Source organism: Bombyx mori, chromosome 25, assembly GCF_030269925.1.
Source record: "Bombyx mori chromosome 25, ASM3026992v2".
Classification (NCBI taxonomy): Eukaryota; Metazoa; Arthropoda; class Insecta; order Lepidoptera; family Bombycidae; genus Bombyx; species Bombyx mori.
In genome coordinates this window covers 7720514-7741794 of record NC_085131.1, presented here as the reverse complement: position 1 = coordinate 7741794, position 21281 = coordinate 7720514, and the positions used below count along the sequence as shown (strand labels likewise).

The window sequence follows — 21281 nt, the reverse complement described above, 5'->3', positions numbered from 1 at the left end:
CTTTTTTTAATAATTGTGCCTTGCAAGTTTTGGTGTCTTTTTTATTTTTATTCGCTAAAATAGGCAGACCAGTTGGAAAAACATCTCGGATTAGCCCATAGAAACCAGAATGTATTGCTATAAAATATAAATACCAAGTTTTCACAATAATATTTTTATTACAGGGGCCTAATATCTTAATAAAAACTACCGTAATTAAAAAACGATCCTCTCGTAATGAAAGTGATTATTTTTCTAATGAAATACGTACTTGACAAATGCTCACGATTGACTTCCACGGTGAAGGAATAAGATCGTGTAATAAAAATCGAACCCGTAAGATTATAATTTGCGTAATTACTAGTAGTAGGACCTCTTGTGTGTCCGCATGGGTAGGTACCACCACCCCACTTATTTCTGGCGTGAAGCAGTAATGCGTTTCGGTTTGAAGGGTGGGGCAGCCGCTGTAACTATACTGATACCTTAGAACTTATATTTCAAGATGAGTGGTGCATTTACGTTGTAGATGTCTATGGGCTCCAGTAACCACTTAACACTAAGTGGACTGTGAGCTCGTCCACCCATATACGCAATAAAAAAATATATACATCCCAATTACAAATTCGAACAATTATGTGTTCTATCTACGGAAGACTTTCGTTGTCCTAACAGAGACAAAAAACAAAAAATAAATATTTAAAATGATTACTTTCACGTAAGATTTGACTTGGAAGTATCTTTAAAGTATATAACATTTTTTTTTCTTTTTTTTTTAATCTCCATCAGCATTTGTAATAAGTAAATAATTCCTCAATTGAAAGACTACGTTCAAAAACACTTGTATGTTATATGTAGCTCCGTCGCCATTTTTCATCAGTACCGGTCGAACCAGATACCAATAGAACAAGGAGATCTGACTTATATTTTATACTTATGAATATAAGTAAAGTACAATATGCGATCGGTCATCGTTCTCGTCGGCTCGGCGAGTAAATTAACCCAAAGACACAATCCACTGAGTTTCTCGCCGGATCTTCTCAGTGGGTCGCCTTTCCAATCCGGTGGTAGATTCTGCGAAGCCCTGAGAGCTAGGGTTAGTGATAGCATCGTCGTCAGACTTGAGCCCCGTGGGCTCACCTAGTTGTGAGGTTACGCTGGCATAACCTCTAAAGGCTACCAACTTAGTTATGATAAAAAAAAAAATGCGAAAATAATATTATATTATATATAAACTTATTATTTATAAATTAACTAAATCAATTCGATATAAAACAATACAATTATATTATTATCATCATAATATATTATTATAATATACATTTTGCGATAGACGTATCAACAGAATTTTCATTATCCAAACAATGCTTGTGTAAGCCCAGACGAATTAGTACGGTTCCGTGTATTCCTACCTCGTAACAATAATAAACTAAAATTTTACAATAGTTTAAATTCCAATACGAATTACACTTTGATCTAATTTCTCTAAGGGTCGATTCGACCAAACAAGAGTGAATCTTATTCTTAGAATAACTCGTCAGTTAATCGAGAGTAAATCAATTTTACGTTTTACCATCTACAATTCTAAGAATAGTGGGGCTATTCGGGAATTGTTACTATACAGCCGTTTCGCACGGAATAACGGAGCTATTCCTAGAATAAAGTAATGGCGTCAGTCAGTCCAATCATCTGATTTCTGTCATTTCATAAATATTTATTCTGTTTTAATTTAAAGTCAACGCAATGCACTAAATTATTATTAATAGTCTGGCATTGTGTAATGCAACGTTTAAACGAAAAAAGATAAAACCACACGACAAAACTCGACAATTCCCTCAAACAAACAACAAATAAAATTAATACGTTCGACAGCTAGATATCTTGATAATGTATCGAACTGTTTATTTGTTTTTTGGTGTACAATAAAGAATACTCTCTCTCTCTCTCTATCTTACACTACAGCTACTTTTTCACACTAAAATACGGCAAAATCGAGTTGACGCCATGTATGCTCTTACACTATGCCGTTGAACAACAACATTTATTTGCCGGGTTTTATTTTTGTTCACCATTCACACTGCTATTCGCGTATTGTTATTCCTAGCGCAAGTATACTCTCGTTTACGTGGAAAAACGACTATGGATTTACTCGAGATTAAAATCATGGAATAGGTTATTCCTCGTATATATCGAATATATATTTAAGTTTGGTCGAATCCACCCTAAGTGAACTATAACATTCACGTCGTGGTCTATAGAACGATGTCACCGATTCAGAAATGCCACCTAAAAAAACTTTTCTTTTAATCTTAATTTTTAGTGTTGGATTTTACCTAAATGTAGACCTAAAAGCAGTTCTTAATAATCTACACGAAGTTTATTTATTTTCCTTAATAATAAACAAGACACTGCTTATAAATAACATCATCTTAATTTATTCGGGACCCGTACTAGCCCTATTTACAAGTACGAAATAAATTACAAGCCTTATAATATAAAGTATGAAGTACTCAGACTGTAGGCAATATTTATTAAGTAGGTAATTAGGGACTGGATTAGCTCTTTAAGTGTAGATTTAAGTGTGTTTAATTTGCAGCTGAAGCAACGAAAAATGTTACGGTTTTTTTTTTGCGACAGTGTTATATTAAAAGGAATATAATTTTAAGTAAGTGGAGCTCATTTTTATTTACTCAGTCGGATAATCATGTTAATCATGTTATGTACTTTACGAGGGCGTAAAGTTCTCCGTGGACTAACAAGTAACAGCGATCTCGGACCAGGCATATTATATTAAAATATAAAGACACTCTCTGTTCAGATACCAATTGTACTAAATAAATAGAATGCTAACACGACGTTACGAAGAAATTCCATCTTAAACTTACTTATCTATACAAATAAATAAAATTGGGAGTGTCTGTTTCTAATATTGAAACCGCTTTTTACTACATGCATATGAATATATATACGGTACATACACTAAAATACCATTTTTACTATTTTTGTCTGTCTGTTTGTTCCGGCTAATCTCTAGAAAAGGCTGGACCGATTTTGACGAGACTTTCACTGATAGGTAGCTGATGATATATGGAGTAACTTAGGCTACTTTTTTTAGACTAGCTTCGCCCTGCGGCTTCACCCGCGGTACAACATTAACCGCGGGTAACATCGCGGGACTCAGCTATCAATAATAAAATTTAATATTTCCGAAGCGAAGCGAGGGCGGATCGCTATTATGTAAATAAAATCAAAACCGCACTTTTAGTGCCCTCATCAACTCACACATTCACGCAACTGGGACTTCAAACTTGAGATATCCTTTGACCTTTACTTTAAAATCTGATAACCAAGAGCCTAGTAAAAAACATCTACTACTTTAAGCAGTCATTTTGACGTTTTTTTTTATTTTTTTTCTTGGACGATCTCACAGCCCACCTGGTGTTAAGTGGTCATCGGAGCCTATAGACATCAACAACGTAAATTCCGCCAGCCATCTTGAGACATGAGTTCTAAGTCCGTGCTCTACAATGGCTGCCCCACCCTTCAAGCTGGAACGCAGAAAAGGCGGATACCACCACATGATACCTATCCATGCGGGCTAATAAGACTTTATATAGTACTAAACTTGCCCGCGTTTTCACGGACGCTAAATTTGTATAATATTTTATTAGGCTTGAAACACTTTGCATTTTCTCGGGATTAAGGGTTGCTTATATCACTCTCAGGTCCATTGACTACCCTTCGATTTGTATGTCCGTTGGTACGTGAAATCGGGAACCATGTACATACTTTCTGTCCTGTTTATATATTGATACTGTTGATATATACAGATGAGATATTGCATTTATCATGGCATTGATCATAAATAATCACTACATAGTATAAAACAAAGTCGCTTTCTCTGTCCCTATATCTGTCTGTCCCTATGTATGCTTAAATCTTTAAAACTACGCAACGGATTTTGATGCGGTTTTTTTAATATAGATAGAGTTATTAAAGAAGAAGGTTTACATGTATAATAACATCCAATAAATAGTGGAAAAGTCAATAATAAATTACAGTTTCCGAAGCGAAGCGAGGGCGGGTTGCTAGTATCATATATGTTAATCCAAATCCTATACTACTAGTCAAACGGCTCCTTTGCTCTTCCTAGATGTCACTTTGATCCGATCGCTACCGAACTTAATAGAATCGCCCGCTAGGCCAATCTGAAGATTTGTCTAGAATTTCAGCGAATTCGGCCCGGCTGTTTCGGAGTCTATAGGGAACATACGCCGATCAACTTTTATATATAGACTTTTGTGCAAAATTTCATCCAAACTCGTTCAGTTGTTGCGTGATTGAATAACACACGTACATCCATTTATATTTGAGGCCATCAGCGTAAAAGTGGCCTAACCCACAATTTTTCAAAATCGGTGCTTCCAAATTGTAATTTTTTGAAAAAAAAAAAGTTTGACGCAAAGCCGGCCTTTCCCTAGTTTCAGCGACAAAGAACAGAATCAGATGGCTTTGTTTTTGACATAGACAATGACATTATTTTCGCGCGTATTGTCTTTGCCTACCAAGCAGTGTAAAAATAAATTCAAATCTCTATATCTCCATACTAACTATGGTAAGCTTAGGCCACTTTTGCGCTGATGGCCTCATTTATAATAACAGTATAGCCATATAACCAAAGTACCTATTTGTAAGAAGCATGTTTATGAAACGCGTATAAATATATACTACTTAACATTTTTTAATGGAGATATTTATCCCAAATACAACTCTTTATTTAGAAAGGCAGTTTTTTTTCTTTATTGTTATTATGGGTTATATTCCCACCGAATTTGTAAAAGTTTATAACGTAGCGATACAGAAAAATTCAATTCAGAAGTCCACACCTGAGAAAGTGATAGAAATGAACTCTCAAAGTATATAACTGGTCAGGTAACGAATGCTTACCTACTCTGTGGAAAATAATTAACAAAAAAACATAGAGCAACGAATTCTTCTAAAACAGAGCTTGCCAATTCGTGAAATTCAGGATTATTGACAATCCGACCGGCCTGTATGGGATCAAATTGAAACAGCTGTTACTTTGTCGTTCAGTTCAAAATATAAATACAATATTTATAGTTAAATAATGGTTTGCTTGGATGTATAGCTATTCTTAGAAATAACTTAATTATACATTTTAAATAATCATGATTGTATTACGAATTATTATTATATGAATATAATTATTAATGATGTTATAATAAATAAATATAAATACTATATACTCCTAAATTAATTTTACATGGATGGATGGATATTTAATATTTGTGGTGGTATATATGTCGATGTATATAGTGACCTGCTGTATCCAAATTAATTATATTCGGTCATGTCTATATACACCATATGTGATATAACAACGAACGAAAATAATCTTAGCCGCAAAAAATACTAATACTATGCCTTTTTATGAAACTTTTTTGTAGCTGAAGCTTTAAGTCGAAGTGATAGTTTTTTTTTTTTTTTTTTTTTTTATTGCCTTTGTAGGCAGACGGGCATTCGGCCCACCTGATGGTGAGTGGTTACCGTCGCCCATAGACTTCAGCAATGCCAGGGGCAGAGCCAAGCCGCTGCCTACTATATTGATTGTACTACTAAATAAACATAACGCTAGTCTTTGCAAGCAAATAATAATAGGGTCATATTACATAGATATGATATACATAGCTGTGCTATTATATAGTACGATAAAAATGGAAATGAAATAAAATTAATTAAAATTACTTCAAACAACTCTACACAGAACTACCGAATATGAAAAAAATTGTGAATCCTAAGTAAAGCTCTCTCAAAACTTTATCAACAGTATCTTTATTTTATACAAATAACATAATTACAATTCGATAATTGTATCTGTGTTTTCGGATTTGTACAATACTAAACTCACATTAAATCGTAAGAATAAAAACTACAATACTTTGTTATCACTACTAAATATTACTTATGAAAACAGATTTAATTTGTTAAAAATAAAAAACGAGTAACTTTTTAACAGAAGCATACCGTATCGCGATGAATCACTTCACATACGAACATTGCACATTGAACTTTTTATTATTTGCTAAAGTTTGTTTATAAAGACGTGTCGGTCCATGGTCTCAGTTACGCACGCCACGTCTACCGTATCCCGCGGCCGGCGGCTTACTGAAGCCGGAATGAAACTACCGCCCACCTTCAGGTCGGAACACCTCGGCAGTCCTCGGCGGCAGGTAAGCTCGTCACTCCAAGCGAAGGTACCAACAAACGATCGTGTGCTTACAGAGAAATTTGTTTAAGGTTGTGTTGACACAATACTGTTCACGAAATCCCTTTTGGCGTCACTTCTAATTCTAATCGTTCCTTCGCTCAAGCCCCGATTTCATTTTGCAAATGGAAACTCATATTTGCTATAAATTGTGATTACACAATTTCAAAGCCCCAATTCTGTGATTAAGCTAACGTCGAAATCGGCCTGGTAGAATATAGTTACTGGAGACTTTAGAAATTCTCCCACCGTGTGGGATGCGGTTGAATGTTTAATTCTATTGACGATAATAGGCAGCAATACCCGTGCAAGACAAGACTAATTATGGAATCATAATCACGATATTATTCCATAATTTGGAAGGAAGTTCATGTGTACGTTTTGTGCATGGCCTAAGGAATAATCTATTTCCTGAAATAGCTTACTTTATTGGTGACGGAACGTTCAAAATAGATTAAATGGATGTAAAACACTAAAACTGGTAAGTGGTTATCTATTTACGGAGGACCAGGAATCGGTGCGGAGAGAGAGAAAATCAGTCTCTCAGGCGCTGCCGCTTCGTTCCACCAGATGGTGTAGTCATTCAAATTAACCATTGCTCTACAACTCACATCGTAAGAGGACTGTCAGCAGAAACAGGTAGTGAAGTAAACTATTTGTGCGACGAATTCAGGCCGTTGCGGGGAAAATAACAAGCATGTGATAAGTCCATTCTTCTTGACCCTCTTATCAGTGAAATCATCTCAAATGCTTACCGAAGCAACTGTACCCGGTAAACATCCACGTCATCCTAAAGGTATGAAATATCACGCTCACAATACGATTTTTGGGCAAATGCTTATTCCATAAAAAAAATAGCTAACTACCCTGCAATGAGGAAAAATGTATTCGTTTCCCAATAGCTTGGTGATTCTGTATAATTTCTCAGGCTATCTTTGCTAAAAACAAATAAAGTGGTCATAGGTTCGAGATGCGGGCAAGTTTCTTTTTGATCTGAATTTTCCACATCAGTAGATTCTTGAAATTCGTTCTCTTCATTTCGTGTAGACACAAGGTCAACAGGTTAATATATTTCGCTAGGCAGCCTACACAAAAATAATAAATGTTCCCGCTCGAAGGGTCCGTAATATAATTTACTGGTAAACGTGTAGGCGCCGAGTTCTTGAGCCCACTTGGAGCTTTCATTACAACACGTTTCCACTAACACTCAGAACGAACTACCAAGTTTCAAGTTGGGGGACGGAAACTACCTTTCACAAGCATTTACGGGTCCGCACACGTTCTGGTAGACCAATCTGCCTATTTCTGCCGCGAAGAGCTCACGCGTTTCGGCTTGATGGATTCCCATAATAATTAATATAATGACAATAAAAAACGCGATAGTAAACTATAAATGTGGTTTCAATGATGTCTGCGATTCGCCAAAACCAGATAAAATATATTCGGTTCCAATTACAAAGTACACTTGAAACCTTAACTTCCTGTCTCAAGATGGGTGGCGAAATTACGTTAGAAAATTACAGAGACTGTCCTACTTAACCCCTTTGCGGCAGAAATGGGCAAATCGATGGTAGCGGTACAGGCTCAAAGCGATTCTCTATACCACCAACGTCTTGTGAGTCTGGGCGGGTAGGTACCACCACCCTGCCTATTTCTGCCGTGAAGCGGTAATGCGTTTCGGTTTGAAAGGGCAGCCGTTGTAACTATACTTGAGACCTTAGAACTAAAGGCTTCGTCAAACAGAACGCGTACTTAGCGCGCGTCAGAGTGTTAAACTGACGGCGCGCTATGACGCCGAGATGTGTTGTCATGCTATGGTAATATACTGTCAAACAGAGCGCCAGCGCTAGCAATACGCAACGCTTTGTCGTGGCGTTAGGACGCTTTGATGTTAAGCGTTGTAATTTTTTACAAATTTTATTTTAGCGTCCGAATGAATGTGTATTAAAATACTGGATAATGCCCGAAAAATTGATAGAATTAGTTAGGAAATACCCATGTTTATACAATGCCACATCTGAATCAGTCGACATCTTAATACTTTTAAATTTTCACACTGCTATAGATATGCACTATGATTTGGCGAATGCGTTGCGTCAAGGAGCGTCCGACTCGTCTAGTCAATTTGTATGGTATGAAAAGAGCGCGACGTTAACAGCGCTAAGTACGCGTTCTGTTTGACGAAGCCTTTATATCTCAATGTGGGTGGCGCATTTACGTTGTAGATGTCTATGGGCTCCAGTAACCACTTAACACCAGGTGGGCTGAGAGCTAGTCCACCCATCTATCACACTATTTCACTGATGTTTTTTTCGTATATTTAAAGCAATAAAATGTAGTGGCACTTGAATAGTGAAAACGTGTACTACCGGATCGATGTTTCCACCGCCTAGCTCCCAGAGTACATATTAATTACTGTGATCCAAATTAGCGCGTTGACCGTACATAGCCTCCAGTTAAAACGTAGTCAATACGATTTCAGCATTGCTCATAATGTATTGGTATTATGTGTATAAATTTAAATCCCCGTTTTTTGTTGGAAAGAGATACACGACTTTTTATGTGCTGCTCGTTTCATTTTTAGGGTTAGCGATGCAGCGTTATTAATAAACACAGTACACAATAACAATTATAACCCTGCAATGTTTTAACACTTGAATCCCTATTACTAGAACATTTCACGGAAATTATAATACAATTTCCGCAAATCACATTAACATTTTAACACGTTTAAATGAATTTATCGTAATGTATATATGCGACTGTTTATTTTTCATATGGCAATTAAATATTATATTTAGAATGATTTCGGTAAAGCGTGATCGTGTTTGATTCGAAACATTGAATATCGAGTATAAAATAAACGTTGTAAAGTCATATTTTTAGTGCTCCATAATGGTTGAATGGGTTGAATGGGTGGTGGCTACCTGTTTTCATTGACATCAATCACTAAGTGAATGCCGTCACACATGACCATCACACACTATTACATGTCCTTCTTCAAACGAGACTTGTGGAGAGTATTAAGCGGTAGGCAGCAGCTTGACTCTGCCCTTGGCATTGCTGAAGTCTATGGGCGACGGTAACCACTCACCATCAGGTGGGCCGCGTGCTCGTCTGCCTATAAGGGCAATAAAAAAAACCCACTTAGATACTTAAGGTCTAAAGCTCAATCTTATAGAATAACAGCTATCCCAGTCTTGAAACCGCAAGGACTTACTGCTTTGCGTCTGAATTTTATTAGAGCATAGAGAAGGAATAATCCTTCCCGTGGATTATACAGCATGTTTTAAGTACGTAATTTATTACAAAAATAGGTAACTGCTACTTTGATTCGAACACTGGTACAGTCGCATCGCTTGATACGAGTAAGCCGAGTGTCTTATACTTGAGGCCACGACGACTTCATATGGAATTGACTTTTTTTTGTTGTTTAGATAGGTGGACGAGCTCACAGCCCACCTGGTGTTAAGTGGTTACTGGAGCCCATAGACATCTACAACGTAAATGCGCCACCCGCCTTGAGATATAAGTTCTAAGGTCTCAGTATAGTTACAACGGCTGCCCCACCGTTCAAGCCGAAACGCATTTCTGCTTCACGGCAGAAATAGGTGGGGTGGTGGTACCTACCCGCGCGGACTCACAAGAAGTCCTACCACCATCACCTATCACCAGATGAATCATATTTGCGGTAGGCAGCGGCTTGGTTCTGCCCCTGGCATTGTTGAAGTCCATGGGCGACGGTAACCACTCACCATCAGGTGAGCTCGGATGATCATCGGCGTTGCCCAGTCCGCCTGCTTCGTCCCAAATGAATACGCGTACGGGTTCTGGCAAATAAGCTCGTCTGCCTACAAGGACAATAAAAAAAAATAAGAGTTTATGACAACGAAAAAAAACATATTCAAAATACTATATTAATTACCCTAGTTACGCGCAATCGCAATAAGTTAAATATTATTATTACAATATTCTCTCGTGGAGTTTAACGCGATATCTCGGTCGTCCTAATGAATTGAATTGAAACCAAAGACTGTCTTCACAAATTATCTCAGCTCGCGTACATATTAAAATATTGTCGGCAATTAAAAGGTTATATTTGCGTACCAAAGAATGAAGAGCTCGCAGTCCGTTACGGAATTAAGGAAAGACGAACTTTTTATGCTGAACTAATTTTAAAGGAAAAAACATTTCACGGTTCGAAGGCGGCCTTCATAAAATGAGTTGGTGAATTACGAAGACAATGACGCGGTATTTTATATGAAAAGATATTTTCGCTTCAGCTGTTTTGATGGCGACGTAAATAGCCGCGGGGTGTTTTTCGGACATCGATAAATCAATAAAATTAAATCTTCTAGCTGCCAAATCGTTTTCTTTCTTTTTAAATCTAATGAATTTGAATATTTTGAGGGAAACTGAATATTTTTAAATTGATTAATGGAACCCCATAACATAATATTGGGCGAACAAATACTCCCATAGTTTTCACTAGCGGGTTGTTGTCCTGTAAATAAAAGAAATAAACTAATTACAGTATCGATTATAAGTCCAAACAATCCACTAAAACAAAGACAAAAAAAACCAAAATCAGTCCAGCCCAGCCGCTTAGGATGAGCTTAGTGACAGACACAACATTTTTAATATTAGTTTTAGAACTAATATTTTTTTTTAAATGATCTCAGTCCACCTTATTTTTCATGATTACCGAAACCTCTGAAGTCGTCGTGGCCTAAAGGATAAGACGTCCGGTGTACTAGTACCGAGCAATGTGACTATACCAGTGCTCAAATCCCGCGCGCAGGTACCTCCGAAATTTTTGCGAGTGATTTCTAAGATGAAAGAAACAAGCAACACTCGCAAAAATATTTATTTGCTGTACATATTTATTTATAATTACTGCTGGTGGAGAGTCCGGTGAGCCCACAGAGCTAGGTGTAACCATGCCTAATTTTGCCGCGAAACAGTAATAAGTTTCGGTTTGAATAGTGTGAATAGTTATACAATACTATTGAGATTCAGGCCTCATAGCCATTGTAGTCGTCGTGGCCTAAAGGATAAGACGTCCGGTGCATTCGTATGTAGCGATGCACCGGTGTTCGAATCCCGCAGGCGGGTACCAATTTTTCTAATGAAATACGTACTCAACAAATGTTCACGATTGACTTCCACGGTGAAGGAATAACATCGTGTAATAAAAACCAAACCCGCAAAATTATAATTTGTGTAATCACTGGTGGTAGGACCTCTTGTGAGTCTGCACGGGTAGGTACCACCACCCCGCCTATTTCCGCCGTGAAGCAGTAATGCGTTTCGGTTCGAGGGGTGGGGTAACCGTTGTAACTATACTGAGACCTTAGAACTTATACCTCGAGGTGGGTGGCGCATTTACGTTGTAGATGTCTATGGGCTCCAGTAACCATTTAACACCAGGTGAGCTCGTCCATCCATCTAAGCAATAAAAATAACTAGTCAGGTTATAAGTATTGTCACACAGTAAAAACTTTTCTTTTAGAATGCTGGCCACAAAAAAGTTTATTGAATTCGAATTTCGAATTGTTCATGAAAATAAAAATGTATACTTTTAGAATTTTACTCATTTTTAAATATGGAGTGGACGCTTAAAGAAGACCGTGTTGCAGTTATTGCGTTGCATCGTTGCGGTTACGCGCCAATTCAAATTTTTAACATACTGAAAAATTTTAATATAACCAAAATATTCGTTTATCGTACCATCAAACGATACAATGAAGACTCTAGTGTAGATGACAGGTCAAGAAGTGGTCGCCCTCGGTCTGTTAGGACTCCAGTAGTGATAAAAGCTGTGAAGGCGCGAATTCAAAGAAATCCCAAACGTAAGCAGAAACTGTTGGCCCTTCAGATGGGGTTAAGCAGAACCACGGTGAAAAGGGTGTGAAATGAAGACTTAGGGCTTCGGCATATCGAAGAAAAACAGGACATCGTTTGAATGCTCGTCTAATGGACCTGAGACTGAAGAGATGCCGCGCTTTGTTGAAGCGGTACGCGGGAAAAAAATATCGGGAAATTCTTTTTTCGGATGAAAAAATTTTTACCGTAGAAGAGAGCTACAACAAACAAAATGATAAGGTGTACGCACACAGTAGTGAAGAAGCGAGCAACCGTATTCCGCGTGTACAACGAGGTCATTTTCCATCCTCGCTCATGGTATGGTTGGGAGTTCCTTATTGGGGCTTAACAGAGGTACATTTTTGTGAGAAAGGTGTAAAAACGAATGCAGTTGTGTATCAAAATATAGTCCTGACGAACCTTGTGGAACCTGTTTCTCATACCATGTTCAATAACAGGCACTGGGTATTCCAACAAGATTCGGCGCCAGCTCATAGAGCGAAGAGCACACAAGACTGGCTGGAGGCGCGTGAAATCGACTTCATCCGGCACGAAGACTGGCCCTCCTCCAGTCCAGATTTGAATCCGTTAGATTACAAAATATGGCAACACTTGGAGGAAAAGGCGTGCTCAAAGCCTCATCCCAATTTGGAGTGACTCAAGACATCCTTGATTAAGGCAGCCGCCGATATTGACATGGACCTCGTTCGTGCTGCGATAGACGACTGGCCGCGCAGATTGAAGGCCCGTATTCAAAATCACGGAGGTCATTTTGAATAAACTTTAGTGCCATAAGAATCTATGTTTTGTTAAGTTCATTTTGGTATATGAATGGTTACATAATGAATAAACTTGTTTCAATTATTTTACATTAAACATGTGACAGAATTTATGACCTGACTAGGTATATATATATATATATATATATATATATATATATATATATATATATTTAAAATAACATTATTTTCCAATACGAGCGTTTCCGCCTGAAGCGAGCAGCTTAGAAGAAACTATTTGAGTAGTCTCACAATTGGCTCTGCCATGCAGATTTCATAACGCTTTGCAGTCTTAACTTAGCGAAAACTTATTTAAATAAAGGCGAGTAAACGATTACGGGCGTAATATTTCAAATCAAACTTTATACTCCGATACAGACGATTGTAAACTTTATTACATTCATAAAGTTCAGATTAATGTTTACCTATAAATGCAAGTTAATGTGTGAGAATGAAAACTTTATTATTTAAATTTCGGACTTAACGCTTCGGTTTTTATTACTTCAGGTTCAGTAAAGGTTCAGTTTAAGTTATGGTAGACAGCGGCTTGGCTCTGCCCCTGGCATTGCTGACGTCCATGAGCGACGGTGACCACTTACCATCAGGTGGGCCGTATGCTCGTCTGCCTACAAAGTCAGTAAAAAAAAAAAGTTTCTGTACATTATTGAACTTATAGTCTTTTTAACGATCCACAGATACATTACGCATCAGATACGCCGCAAAATAGGTTTTTTGCTGTGTTATGAAACACAGGAATACAGAAATCGAATCTGACAGGCTGGGAATTCAAACTAATGAAACTAAATGTGGATAACTACAGGAATCTCACTTCAATAAGATATTCCTCTTCTTTGTTACCACCTTATTCTACTAGGTGAGATCGGTGCAGCGAATTTTTCTTTTCCATTCTCCTCTGTCAGTCATTATCTCAATACTCACTCCTCTTTCTCTCGGATTGTCATTCACACACTCCATGCATTTCTTCTTCGGTCGACCTATTCCCCTACTTATGGTAGCATAAGGTACATTCTTTCCCAGGTATCCATTAGTTTTAATCTCTACATGTTAGTGAATTTTTTTAATGTCTAGAAACTTACTAGTAATGTTACTAAGTCAGATGTAGGTATTTTGTGGTATAGAGTGACCCCCGCTAAAGTATCCCCGGAAGGCAAGCTAGAAAACCAAGTATAGGCACTGAAAGACACACGCTTACTGACCTATCTGCCATAATATTACTTAACCAAATCACACTACATTTATACTACACCAGAGCCATAAAGTAGGTTGTTCGATTTAAAAAATTTGAAGAGCCCTTTAGATGTATCTTTTCGGTTTGCAAAGTGACATTTTCAGCTTTACGATACAAAAAGAATACTAAGGATTGCTTTTCATAAATCACGAACAATTATTTCGTAACTAAAACTAATAACATGATTATTTGACATAAGTCAGTGACTATCAGACTATTCAGGGCGCGATCATGCCCCGGGCGTCAAATACGGCACGAATATCGACGGAACTGTCTCGATTTACCTAAATAACTCTGATTGGCTGTAACAGGCTTACAACTGGACTGCGTTTGAATAGAAAAAAACAATATTCATTTACCACGTAAGTACATTAAATAACAATATTTGATCAACATTTTTTATAAAGTAGTGGCACGCTTGTGTACTAGATAAGCACTGCGATTCAGCCTACGATTTTTTCAAAAAAGTACCGGAAATAAAACACTAAATATTAGTTAGTTATTGATCCAAATTTATTTTATCACAAGAAACTTCTTTCCACAAATCTAGTTTTATTCGTCGAATTTGCTCTCTTAAACGCCGCAAAAAGCTAAATTAATATTACATATTCACTGTTTGTCCTTCTGACAAGAACATCGCGATTGTAAAAAAAAACAGTCAACATGGACTTTGACTTTTGATAGACTTTGACATGTTTTTTTCGCGTTTGAGCATTTGGAGGCGCCATTCCGAAGCTTGTTGACATGTCAAACTCGTAAACCCACGACTTGTCACCAGTAACAATGCGTTTCATGAATGCTTTGTCGGAATCCACTCGTTCTAGGATGTCCTCAGCGACTCTTATGCGATTGATTTTTTGGAGAATTTCAAGTTTTTTATGACTAGGCGAACGGAAACATTTTTTTTTTTTTTTTTTATTATGATTGAGAGATTACTTGTGGCCCGAAGGCCTTTCCAGTTTCACCAGGACAGGTGGGCGAGCAAAGGCTCAGCCAGGAGGGGTGGGATTTGCTAACAGCTGCCCGAGCGCCTCCGAAGGAGACCTAACAACTCAAGAGCAATTGCTTCGCGAATGAATCTACTACCGGATCGGAATCGCGACCCGCTGAGAAGATCCGGCGAGAAACTCAGCGGGCTGATGCATGGGCTAGGTTGCACGTCGACCTCTTTGTCGAGTTCGACGAGTACGGTTACTGGGGTCCCTAAGCCTGCTCCTAGTATTAGAGCTGAAGGCATCTAATGCAAAGGTTATTGGATCTGATGGATCCGTAAGGACGTGTCTAGGGCGTCGACGGTGACTGGCTCCTGCATGATCAGGATTCGGTGAGTAGTCAGCGGCGGCAACGATAAGGCGATTATCATGACGCATAGCCTTATCGAAGTACCGTTCCGACGCTGACTTCATGTACTTCTGGATTGATTCAAGGCCCAGGTCGTCGTGTAGGTCAACGTTCCTCACGAACCACGGAGCCCCGACGGCTAACCTGCAAAAGCGGGATTGTAGGGATTGGAGGGTGTCTATGTGTGTGCGGGCCGCGTGAGCGAACACCACACTCGCGTAAATCATGATGGGCCTTATGCAAGTTTTGTAAAGTGTCACCTTGTTCCGAAGGGACATTTTACTCCGCTTACAGATCATGGGATAGAGTCTACCGAGAATGAATGCGGCACGGTCGCGGATTGTTTTTATGTGTGGGCGGAATGTCATGGATGCATCCAGGGTGACTCCCAGGTACTTAACCTTCCTGACCCAGGGTATAGGTTGGCCGAAGAGGGTGATCGGGGGAGTGATATTTCTCCTCCTAATGCGGGAGGAAATAAGCGATGAGTTTCCCCTTTGAAATAACACTGCTGTGCTTTTCGCCGGGTTGATGTCTATGCGCCATTTTCGGAACCACTGTCCGAGGGCTAACGCTGCGCTCTGGAGTTTACTCGCGATTAGGGACTTGTTTCTACTTGAGTAGTGTTGTGTTAGCGTGTATGGGGACAAGTGATACTCAAGACGGCCAGTGACACACTAACATTTATTACAAACATAACATTTCCTCCCTTATCAGTTCAAGACACATTAACTATTAAGACACATTAACACTATTAAGACAAACAAAATTACAAGCTACACATTTAATAAAACTGTCTATAGTTAACCCTAGGACGGTTACGTTTAGGAAACCTGGGCTCCCTAATATTTTGGGGCTCCAAGCTCGCCTCCTCTGCCTCGAAGAACAGATCCCCTTCTTCAGAGTCTTCAGACTGCGCGGGTCGACGCACTCCTCGCGTGACAGTTACGTGACTCGGTTCCGGTGACTCCCGATTCGGCTGATTGTCACATGCACTAGAGATTCCAGTGCGGCCGCTCTCCTCTTCCCTCTCTTCAGTTGCACTCTCTTCGTCGTGTGTGTGAGGTCCGATGCCGCTACTATCATCACAAGGCGACGACATCATCCCCGTTGCCGGACTAGCAACGGTTGGAGCAATAGAACCGCTCAAGTCATCCGCCCAGGTTTGACTGGCACCACATTTGGTTTTGCACGAAAACAGCTGTTCAGAGTGCCTCTTGAGTTGTATTGAAGATTTAAAGTCTTTTACAATGTATACGTTTTTACCAATTCTCTTTAATATCACACCTTTACACCACGTATATTTATTATTAACAAGATATTTTTTGTACATAATTACTTGGCCTAGCTCAAAATTTCTGACTTTCCCTCCTTTTGTTTTACTTTGCGTACACTGTTTAGATAAAACATAATCAGTCAACGAAGCAGATGAAGGCGACGGTGGCGAACGCGGGTTCATTAAATCTAAACGTGAACGTAGCTTGCGACCAAACACTAACTGTGCCGGAGACATTCCTGTTGTCGAGTGAACCGAGTTTCTATAATCGAAAACGTATTTGTATAGTCGCAGTTTGTTTTCCCTCGCATTTGTACTACTCAACAAACAAGTTTTGATACCCCTTTTTACTATTTTCACATAAGCTTCGGCTTGTCCGTTGCTTGCCGGATGGTATGCTGGCGAAGTAATATGAGATATACCGTTTAGTGTACAAAAATTAAGAAACTCCTGAGAACAAAAATTAGTACCGTTATCCGTAACTACCGTATGAGGCAATCCGTATCTGGACATGTACTCATACATTCTTTCAATGACCGCACTAGTAGTTGTGGAAGCCATCTCGTACACCTCAAGCCACTTGGAGTACGCGTCTACTAGGACCAGGTACATCCGACCATTCAGCGGACCTAGAAAGTCTAAGTGTACACGGTAAAAGGGTTGTGGGGGGTATTCCCACGGGCACACCGGAGTGCGCGGCGGAGTCGGTCGTAGCTGCATACACACCTCACATGAGCTAATCATATTTTCTAAGGCGTCGTCTAAGCCTGGAAACCAACATCGAGATCGAGCTTCAGCCTTTGTTTTAACTATGCCCATGTGTGAGGTATGCAACTCTGTTAAAATACGGTGACGCAAACTTCCTGGTATTACCACTTTATGACCCCTCATAACGCAACCATTTTCAACGGACAGTTGCAATCTACATAAGTAGTAAGGCTTAACTTCTGCGTTAATCATTTTTTTAGGCCATCCGTTTTGAATATATTTGATGACTTCACGTAATATGCTATCATTGCTGGTTGCGTTACGTAATTCAGTCACCGATATCGGGAGTGCGCCTTGCACTACGAAGCAAACATAAGAGGCGCTGTCGAACGCATCGACATCGACCGCTCCCGCTCCGCGCCTGGTCCCCCCGCCTCGACCACCGCACGCGCCCGCGCCGGCCGGTAGACTCGCACGAGACAGATAGTCCGCACTATTCTCTGCACTCTTCACGTACTCGATTACATAATTATAACCACTAAGAAAAATTGCATATCTTTGAAGTCTGTTTGCCGAGACTTCTGGGATGCCTCGTTGTGGGCCAAATATTGAGAGCAGCGGTTTGTGGTCCGTCCTTAGTATAAATGGATTTGACCTGCCGTACAAATATTGATGAAATCGACGAACACCAAATATAATCGCGGTTGCTTCCTTTTGGATTTGTGAGTACCTTTTCTCGGCGTCGTTGAGCGTGCGCGAAGCGAAAGAGATAGGTTTTTCCTGGCCATCGGAACTCACCTGTGATAGAATAGCACCTAATCCATTGGGCGACGCGTCTACAGTGAGAATTATATTTGCATTAGGATTAAAATGGGCCAATACATTATCGGATGCTAACATTTTTTTTATTTCATTAAACGCCTTATCATGTAACTTAGACCAACGCCACTTTGTTTCTTTTTTTTAAAAGTTCGTATAATGGTCCGAGAATACAAGATGCATTCGGTACAAAATTCCTATAATAATTTACTAAGCCTAAGAAAGATCGTAGTTGACTAACATTCGTAGGCGCCGGTGCCTTTAATATTGCTTTTATTTTATCGGGTGATTTCCTTAGCCCCTCTTTATTAATGGTAGACCCTAAATAATTAATTTCATCTTGAAAGAACTGACATTTAGACTTTTGTAGAACAAATCCTGCGTCTTGCAACCGTTGTAGGACCTGATGCAATCTCTCAAGATGTTCAGAGTCATTGCGACCCGTTATGAGCACATCGTCCAATAAACACAGCGTGCCGTCCAGGCCCGCTAGCACTGTATCCATGGCTCGCTGGAAAATTGATGGCCCACTAGCTAACCCGAACACCAAACGCGTATACGCGAAGATCCCTTTATGCGTATTGATACAAGTTAACTTTTGGGATTCTTCATCCAGACAAAACTGACCGTAGGCCATAGACAAATCTAATTTAGTAAATTTCTGGCCCCCGTATAGTTTAGAAAACAACTCGTTTACGGTAGGCAACGGATACTGTTCTACAACTAATTGCTTGTTTATAGTAACAGAGAAGTCCGCGCAGATACGGACCGAACCGTCACGTTTCAGTACCGGGACTATTGGTGACGCGTAGTCGGAATGCTCGACTGGTCGGAGTACTCCCAGTCCCACCAAACGGTTTATCTCTTTTTCCACTTTTTCACGCAGAGCAAATGCGACCGGCCGTGGTTTAAAAAATATAGGATGAGCACTTTCTTTTAATTTCAAATTAACTTTATATTTGTTGAATTTACCTAGCTTGTCCGAGAACACGGCGGGATATTGTTCCTGTATTAATTTCAACGTGTCACGGGTAGTGGCACATTTATATACGGGCGCTAGCTGCAGTTCAAATTGTGCGATGAAGTCGCGGCCCAGTAAAGGTGGTCCGCCATCGCGCACCACGTACACGTCGAGCTGGCGCGTGCGACCCCGCCACTCCACTAACAACTGACCGCGACCGGCGCAACCTAACACGTCACCCGAGTAACTTAATAACTTCTTATTTGTGCTAAATAAGGGAATGTTTTTAAAATGTTCGTTATATGTATCTACGGACATAACGGTAACAGCTGACCCACTATCAATCTCAAAGTTCATTCTGATACCATTGACACACACGGCTTCGATTAATGGTTCACCTCGCAAAGATCGAATGTTACAAATTTTACCGTCGTCACCGTCACCTTCATCGTTCTCCTCCGTTACAACATAATTGATTCTTTTGCACATTCTACGCAAATGTCCTTTTTTGTTGCACTTCCTACAAGTGTAACTCGCAAAATGACACTCCGCGGCTTTGTGATTCGAATAACCACACACGGAACACTTTACTTTTGCACTTTGAGGTACACTAGTCGGAGAACGTTTGCCTATTTTGTACAGCTCTGTAACGACAGTCTCGGCAGCAGCGCTTGCAGCAGCAGCCGCGCGGGCGCTGCGCAAGCTCTCGGTCAGCTCCACAGCCCTGGCGAAGGTCAGCCCGGCCAGCTCCTGCACGTACATTTTTTCTTTCTCCACGCCCGGCAGCATACCCATAATGAATCGATCTCTTAATGCTTCTTCTACATTGCTGAAGTTACACTGAGAAGTGAGACCTCGTAACCTCGCAGCCCACTGTGATGGTGTCTCCTGGGGTAGTTGTGTGGCGGCATAAAAATGATGACGCTCGCCAAATCCCACTGATTTTGGAGTGAAATGGTTGTCCAAGGTACTAACTATATCTTCGTATGGTACTTCTTGAACTTCTTTAGGCAGCACGAGATCAGCTGCCAGTTTGTAGGTAGATTCGCTGAGTGTGCTAAGCAATATGGCCCGTCTTTTGACTCCTGCTGGATCTTTCACCACGTTAATATCGTTCGCGATGAACCACTGTGTGAGTCTGCATCTCCAAGTCTTCCAAGTTTGCATGTTATGATCGAAATTACTTAAATTTCCGAAAGACATTATTTTTTATTTTTTTGGTGTGGGTACCTCGTCGCCAATGTTGTGTTAGCGTGTATGGGGACAAGTGATACTCAAGACGGCCAGTGACACACTAACATTTATTACAAACATAACAAGTAGTAAACGGTTGTGTCGTCAGCGAATAAGGCTAGCTGCGTCGGCGGCGACCGGGGAATATCATTAATAAATAAACTAAATAGGAGCGGTGAGAGAACGGAGCCTTGCGGCACTCCAGCCGTGAGTGGTCGCGGGGAGGAGCGGGTTCCCTCTACTCGATATCGAAAAGAGCGGTTCGACAAGAAGTCCCGTATGATGAGCACGAGACTATCCGGCACGCCCATGTTGAATAGTTTGAAAATCAAACCGTTGTGCCAGACTTTGTCGAACGCTTTTGCGACGTCGAAGAAGAGAGCTCCCGTGTATAACGGTTTTGGTCGATTAAGTCCCACAAGAATGTGCTCCGTGAGGCGGTGCACCTGTTGTACGCATGAGTGATTTGCACGGAATCCGAATTGTTCATCGATGAGAATGCCCTTGGATGAGACGAAGTCTCTGAGGCGTTTGTAGAGCAGACGCTCATACAGTTTGCCTAGAGACATGAGGAGGCTAATCGGGCGATAACTCGTCGGATTATTTTTTGGTTTACCGGGTTTGTGTATGCCGATAACGTCCGCTTCTTTCCACACCGTGGGAAAGATACAGTTAGCCATAGCGGCATTGAAAATAGATGCCAACATCACGATGAGTTGGACGGGTATAAGTTTAATAACGCGGTTAGATATACCGTCGGAACCGGGAGCCTTGCGAGGACGTAGGTC

At 40.1% G+C, this 21281-nt stretch overlaps 1 protein-coding gene across 3 annotated transcripts in view; it reads right to left on the bottom strand.

The window, feature by feature from the left end:
* The window catches only part of LOC101743616 (nephrin), a 209281-nt gene that overhangs the window by 138795 nt on the left and 49205 nt on the right, over positions 1-21281 (bottom strand). For 2 of the 3 annotated variants that reach the window (XM_012689904.4, XM_012689908.4), the window contains exon 1: positions 6022-6164. The exons of the other annotated variant lie outside the window; for it this stretch is intronic. The gene's annotated coding sequence lies outside the window, so the exon portion shown is untranslated. Of the gene's footprint in view, positions 1-6021; positions 6165-21281 lie in introns of those variants that run through there. 3 annotated transcript variants of the gene reach the window in all.